The sequence below is a fragment of the Hippichthys cyanospilos genome, chromosome 18, assembly GCF_059441005.1.
Source record: "Hippichthys cyanospilos isolate Australia breed blue-spotted pipefish chromosome 18, RoL_Hcya_1.0, whole genome shotgun sequence".
Taxonomy (NCBI): domain Eukaryota; kingdom Metazoa; phylum Chordata; class Actinopteri; order Syngnathiformes; family Syngnathidae; genus Hippichthys; species Hippichthys cyanospilos.
The window spans coordinates 5,092,930-5,098,645 of NC_142386.1; the positions used below are offsets into that span (position 1 = coordinate 5,092,930).

Consider the following 5,716-nt stretch of genomic DNA (forward strand, 5'->3'; position numbering starts at 1 on the left):
ACGGTGCTCTAAAATGTCAAAATGCATCTCGTCAGCGCATCTCACAAAACATTTTAATGAGCATTAAACCAATTTTTCTGACACTTTATTCATAATGGATGGTAATGAGGAAAGAGCTTTTGAAATACTTTAGAAAAAAATAGAGGCATTTTTGCATTGGTATTTTGTTGAATCACATACTCTGATTATTCTTCGTCAACAATATAACAGATTTAATCATAGTTGCATTTTCGTTGTATCATGTGATAAAGGCTCGTCGACAAGGATATTTGTCATCGTTTTCATTGACGACGGGAACACGAGATAGATTCATTTGGGAGAAACAACCATGAGAATTTACATTCATGTGGCAACGTAGTCTTCAAGAAACCGACCACGTCTGAACCAAGTTTGGATCCCTAACCTCTGAATTATGCATTTTTCATTCACCTAGCAGTTCAGATCCCCCTTCTTGTTTGCAATTAAAGTAGCATTATGTTTAACCAATTTAGATTACCTTTTAACATGGTTAGGAAGCTTAAAATAAGAAACGTTCCTCTGGTTAAATAATTTGTGACAGTGACAGTTCAGTTCCCGGAACAAATGAAACACATACATGAAATATAATCAAACTCATCTTCAGAGTCGGAACAAATTGGAGGTCGCATCACGAAAACCTCATTTGAAGGCTCGCACGGCAGATTTAAACATGCATCCAAATGAACATAAATCCAATTTACTCGAAATATATGTAGCGCTAATGCACGGAGAACTCATTGCGTATTGACGTCCCACAGATTGAAATGTTTTCCAACCGGGTGGGAGCAAAGTAACTTTAAATAGGTCCACCTCAAAGGTCAGTCCGCTCGCTGCATTCGGGCCACCGTAATGAAGCCAATCACTTTTCATTTCGCTTCGGCGCATCAGCTGTGTGACGGCGTAATTGGTTACATAATTAACACTTGCCGAAAACAAACCGCCGCATCTCTATCGGTGTGTAGCAGAAGGATGTAGACCTGGGAGCTGAAGCAGCTGCTGGGGTCTGCGGGATTAACTTTGCTTTCGCAACCATCGAAGCCGGGAGGGGGGGGGGGGAGAAGAGTGCGTCCACAGGTTATGCTGTGCTAACAGGTAAATGATGACACGGAGGAAAATAGGCGCCAGCGTATGTAATGAAGTGCTGAGCGTGAGACTGAGGCGAGAACAAAGACGAGTTGCTGGAGTGAGGTAATTGAGTTGGGATTAGAGCAGAGGGGAGAATTTGGAGATGTAATTGCTGTGAAATGTTGAAAATAAATGTTCGGGTTTGAAAAGGTCAGATTTTAATAAGCCTCCTTTATGATGCTTGACTTTTCAACCCAAAGGCCCTTTCTCGCTTTCTGTCATTTTTCATTTTTTTATTGCCTGCGTGTAGACCCCAGCCGCGCCTCTGTGGTTTATCGGAGCTGCCCGACGCTTCATTCTGGCGGTTACTGGACCCCCATGCAGACGCAGACATTTTGGAGGCGGCGAGATAAGTGTTTATTGCAAAGAGGGTTGGGTTTTGTGGCAAGGGCTCGCTGGCCGACGGGCGAGGGCTGGAGACGGGCAAATAAATTGCGGGAGCTTGACAGCCGGGCTGCAGTGAAAAGTGGCGAAGAGGTGAACCAAAGGAGACGCCGGAGAATATGGTCAATCACAAGTACAAGACACTTCGGTCCTGAGAATAGAACATCCATTAGGGTGAAGGAGACGCAAACTGAGAGAAGCTGATGGGACCCACATGAATACAGATTCACAAATCAGCGTGGGCAGTCGGGCCAGAAGGAAAAACAAAACTTGAGGTTCCAAGCTAAATCTTTTGTTTTTTGAACGTACAATTCAACTCCAATGACTCCAATTTAGGATTGCTTACTTATTTCATCGCGCAATGCAGCTCATATCAAGATAACATCAACTTTATTGTCCCCAGCGGGAAATTTGTCTTTGGCAAAAACTGCATTAGTCCACAGCAGCATTGAAAACAGCAATCATATAAAAACGAATAAGCTTATCAGCATAGTACAATCAGTGCAGGGAAACGGACAACTCCGGCCTTTTTCTCGAAGGCCGTCTTGCTATGAAAACAAATTCCAATGAGACACAAGAAGAAGAAGAAAATATACGGGAGCACAAAGTCTTGTTTTTAACTTAATCCCGCTAGGGCTATATCCTTTTGAACTTTGTTCAATAGAACAATAGAAGCGGGGAGAAAAGATAATTTAAATCGGTTGGTTTTACAGCAACACATTCTGAAACGTATACCTGAGGGTAAAATTTCATATTCAGAGTATAAAATGTGTTGAGGATCAGCTAGGACTGTTTTTGCCAGGCTGAGCACGGATTTCTCAAATATCCACAGTAGTGACGGTGAGTTTTCCCTCTGATAATTTTCTTGTTTTCGGAATTCTTATCAAAACACAAATACTCAAAGCCAAATTCCATACATTGAAATAAAACATTCTACCATAGTTTTAAACAGTAGTTTAATATACTGTTTATGTCCATTTAGCGAAAAGTAAACAAAACTGAAAGGCATTCATGATAGTAAGACTCTCCGTAAAAAAAACTGCAGCAACTCATCAAATTTGCAATGGCCTTGTTCATACTGCCGGTCCCAAACTTTTGCTTGATTTGTTCTGAAGCCTGAACAGTCAAAAGACACATTTTGTACAGTCGCGTCAAACATCATGGAATCATTAGGGTTTCTTCTAACTCCTAACTAAGAAAACAACTGTGACAATGTCATACCAAACGCTGGAATGATGGAATGGCTCAAACTGCCGCTTTGAGTGCCGCTCAGTTTTTTGTTGTAGCAGTCGAAACTCAGCAGTGCCAAAACGTAACAAAACGTGTATGGATTGATGTCGCGCTAACGCTGGCCAAACCATTCTGTTTCCTAAATTGGCTGCCAGAGATTCCTGAAACAGCAAAAACTAAGATCATTGTTAATTTGCCAAACATTGTTAAGTTGCCAAACAACCACATTTTAAAACAAAATTCTCACGATACTGTTATTCTTCGTCTTCCCTCTGCCGATAAAAGCCCTACGTCTTTGTACATCAACTAATTTGTATCAAAGTATGAAAAGAAGACTGTGTGTGTGTTTATAATATATATACTACTTTTTTCCCTTTGTATTTGCAAGAAAAACAAATGTTGTTGATTTTGTAGTACAACAATGTAAATCTCAAAATAGATTGTTTTCACATCTTCTGTAAATTATAAAATCAGACTTATGAAAACAGAGCATAATTAGAGCTGTGCAATGCTTGAGATTTCAATGTTGAGTGATACCAAGTAAATAGTGATGCCCTGTACTAAGTAGATTCTTAAATTATTACGATATTTTCGAATGTTTTTCCATTAATAACATGTTTTTTTTATTACATATTTTGTTGTTCTTAACCAAACTATGAGGAAAGTTATAGAATATAGGGAGGCAAAAGGGAGATTGAGATCAAATCAGAAAATTTGTTAAAATCAAAAAACCTTTCTTCAAAATAATACTAAACAATATTGATTATATTATTTCGTAGCATGGCAGGCTAGTAAGAGTTTCCCTTGCACATGCACTAAAAAGAGAGTGTTTGAGGGACCGTTGAGGGGAGAAAAAAAAATAACAAAAAATATAAAAAGATTTAGAGGACCGATACTAACTTGCTGGTAAGTCAAGAATTCTATTGCCTATCCACTCCGTCCGGCTTTGTTGAAGGCATTCTGAGATGCTGCAAGACCAGGAGTGAGAGCTTGCCCCAAGCGGAGGAGTTCAAGCATCTTTGGATCCTGTTCTCGAGTGACGGAAGAACGACGTGGGGGATCAGCATATTGAAATGGCGGGATCCATTTTACTCCATAGACAATGAAAAATATTTGCCTTCCACACTCATCATACAGGAGAGCTGGGATCTTTTTTAGACAGCACTCACTTGAGTCATTTTCCCCGCAACCATAATCTAACAATCCAAACAAGACAAAAACGCCAGTGTCCTCGTTAATGACGAAATTCATAGACGAGAAAAGGGATGGCTGGAGAAAGAAGAGTTGATGAAACGGAGCGCAAGGTCTTCATTAAGCGCCGCGACAGCAACCTGCTCCTTTCTCCGCGGGGAGCCGGAGCTCGGGGACGGCCCGCGCTCTGATGCCAGCCACGGCGAGCCGGGGGGGGGACCGCCGAATTCACTTTGAAGTTGATGAGTCACGGACTTGCGCCGGCGTTGGACAAACTTTTTCCACTATTACCGAGGGGAAAGGGAAGAACAGAGCGGGAGGAGAACAATCAGTCGCTTGGCTGATTCTTTGCGAACGGGAAGCAGCCAATCAGAGTCCAATCAAATTCCCCACTGTTAGGATAGAGGAAATGACTTACAGTACTCCAAGAGAAGCAACCGTAGGGATGCATTTCATCATCATTTCATCAACGGAGCTTGAGCGCAGCAGAAAAGAGGGCAGATGGAGATAGTTTAAGGGAGTCGGGAAAGCAAGAATGCTCGGAACAGACGCGATACACTCTGACATTTTTCTCTCGTTTTGCATGCACACACTTATGTAACAGCTCTGCAGAAAAGCAGGTGTGATTTTTAACTGTAACAAATGTTTTCTATCGAATTCCACTCCACCCCAAAAAATTCAGGCTTAAAAAATAAATTAAATAGAAACTATCAATACATGACGGTTGAAATAGTGTCCTTAAAACAAAATGACGCGACAAAAGTAAAGTGTTGAGGAGACATAATATTGGCAAGAATTTTTTACGTTCATTTTTTTGCTTCCTCTTTAACTAAATTCAACTATCCTTACCCTTTACACTCTGTTGTCTGCTTTCAAATGTTTTGACATCGTTTAGGCAGCCGATAAATGCTTATTGCTTAAATCAATTTCCTACCTTTCATGTAAGCTCATTGCCCCGACTAATTTAGATTATCGAGTACCTCTCCAACACTGCCTGTGAGTCAGCATTTTGTGTAATTTCGCTCTAAAAGAGGCTTTTGTCTCAATTTCTTTGGGCAAATGTTATTCTTTATCATGCAGTAAAATACTGTTGAGTGCATTTTTTCTCATAAAGTAATTTACTAAGTTTTTTTAAATTGCTATAAAAATACATAATGCCTCCTTCAAAATACACTAATGGCACAAAATGACTTCTTTGACAATACATTGCAGTAAAAAAAAAAAAAAAAAAATTAAATGGTGCAATGCATCATGCCTCTCTAGTATGGCTTCTCTACAGTCAGCTCTGCCATTGGATGATAAATGTCAGCCAAGTATCGGAGAACCTTTAACATTGTTTTTTTTTTTCCCCCTCCATCCAGGTGCTGTGAAAAACACTTTGGGAAAGGTTAGTGTAACAAAAAAGTGTGAGAGAATATTTTGTAAGCGCTTTCCCCTCGGAGCGTCCGTCCTCATTAGCGACAGGGATGGAAGAGCGAAGCGGCCGCTGATAACGCCTGCTGTCGTCTCGCCCGCCATGTTGAGGTCGGGAGCGGCATGCCATTAGGAAAGCTGCGGCGGGAGGGAGGGGCTAGCGGGCGAGTTCGTCTTCCTTGTGCACACATGCCACTTTTGGTGCTGTGGTGAAGAAGTCATGCTGGGTGCCATTTTTTTTGGATGTGTGCGGAGGCCACTTAGTGTCATTCAGTATGATCCCCGGATGATTTTCTTTCCCGCTTGAGTATTAAAAGTTTCGAGAGTGTGCTCTTCATGGAAATCAGCCAGTTAG

General features: G+C 41.1%; 1 long non-coding RNA gene across 1 annotated transcript; it reads right to left on the minus strand.

The window, feature by feature from the left end:
* Positions 1 to 1,900: 1,900 nt before the first annotated feature.
* On the minus strand, positions 1,901 to 4,465 carry LOC148408618 (uncharacterized). Its single transcript, XR_015868613.1, has 2 exons — positions 4,367 to 4,465; positions 1,901 to 4,232 (listed from the first exon to the last, which is right to left on the minus strand). It is a non-coding gene; the product is annotated as an uncharacterized LOC148408618 (long non-coding RNA).
* Positions 4,466 to 5,716: the final 1,251 nt, after the last annotated feature.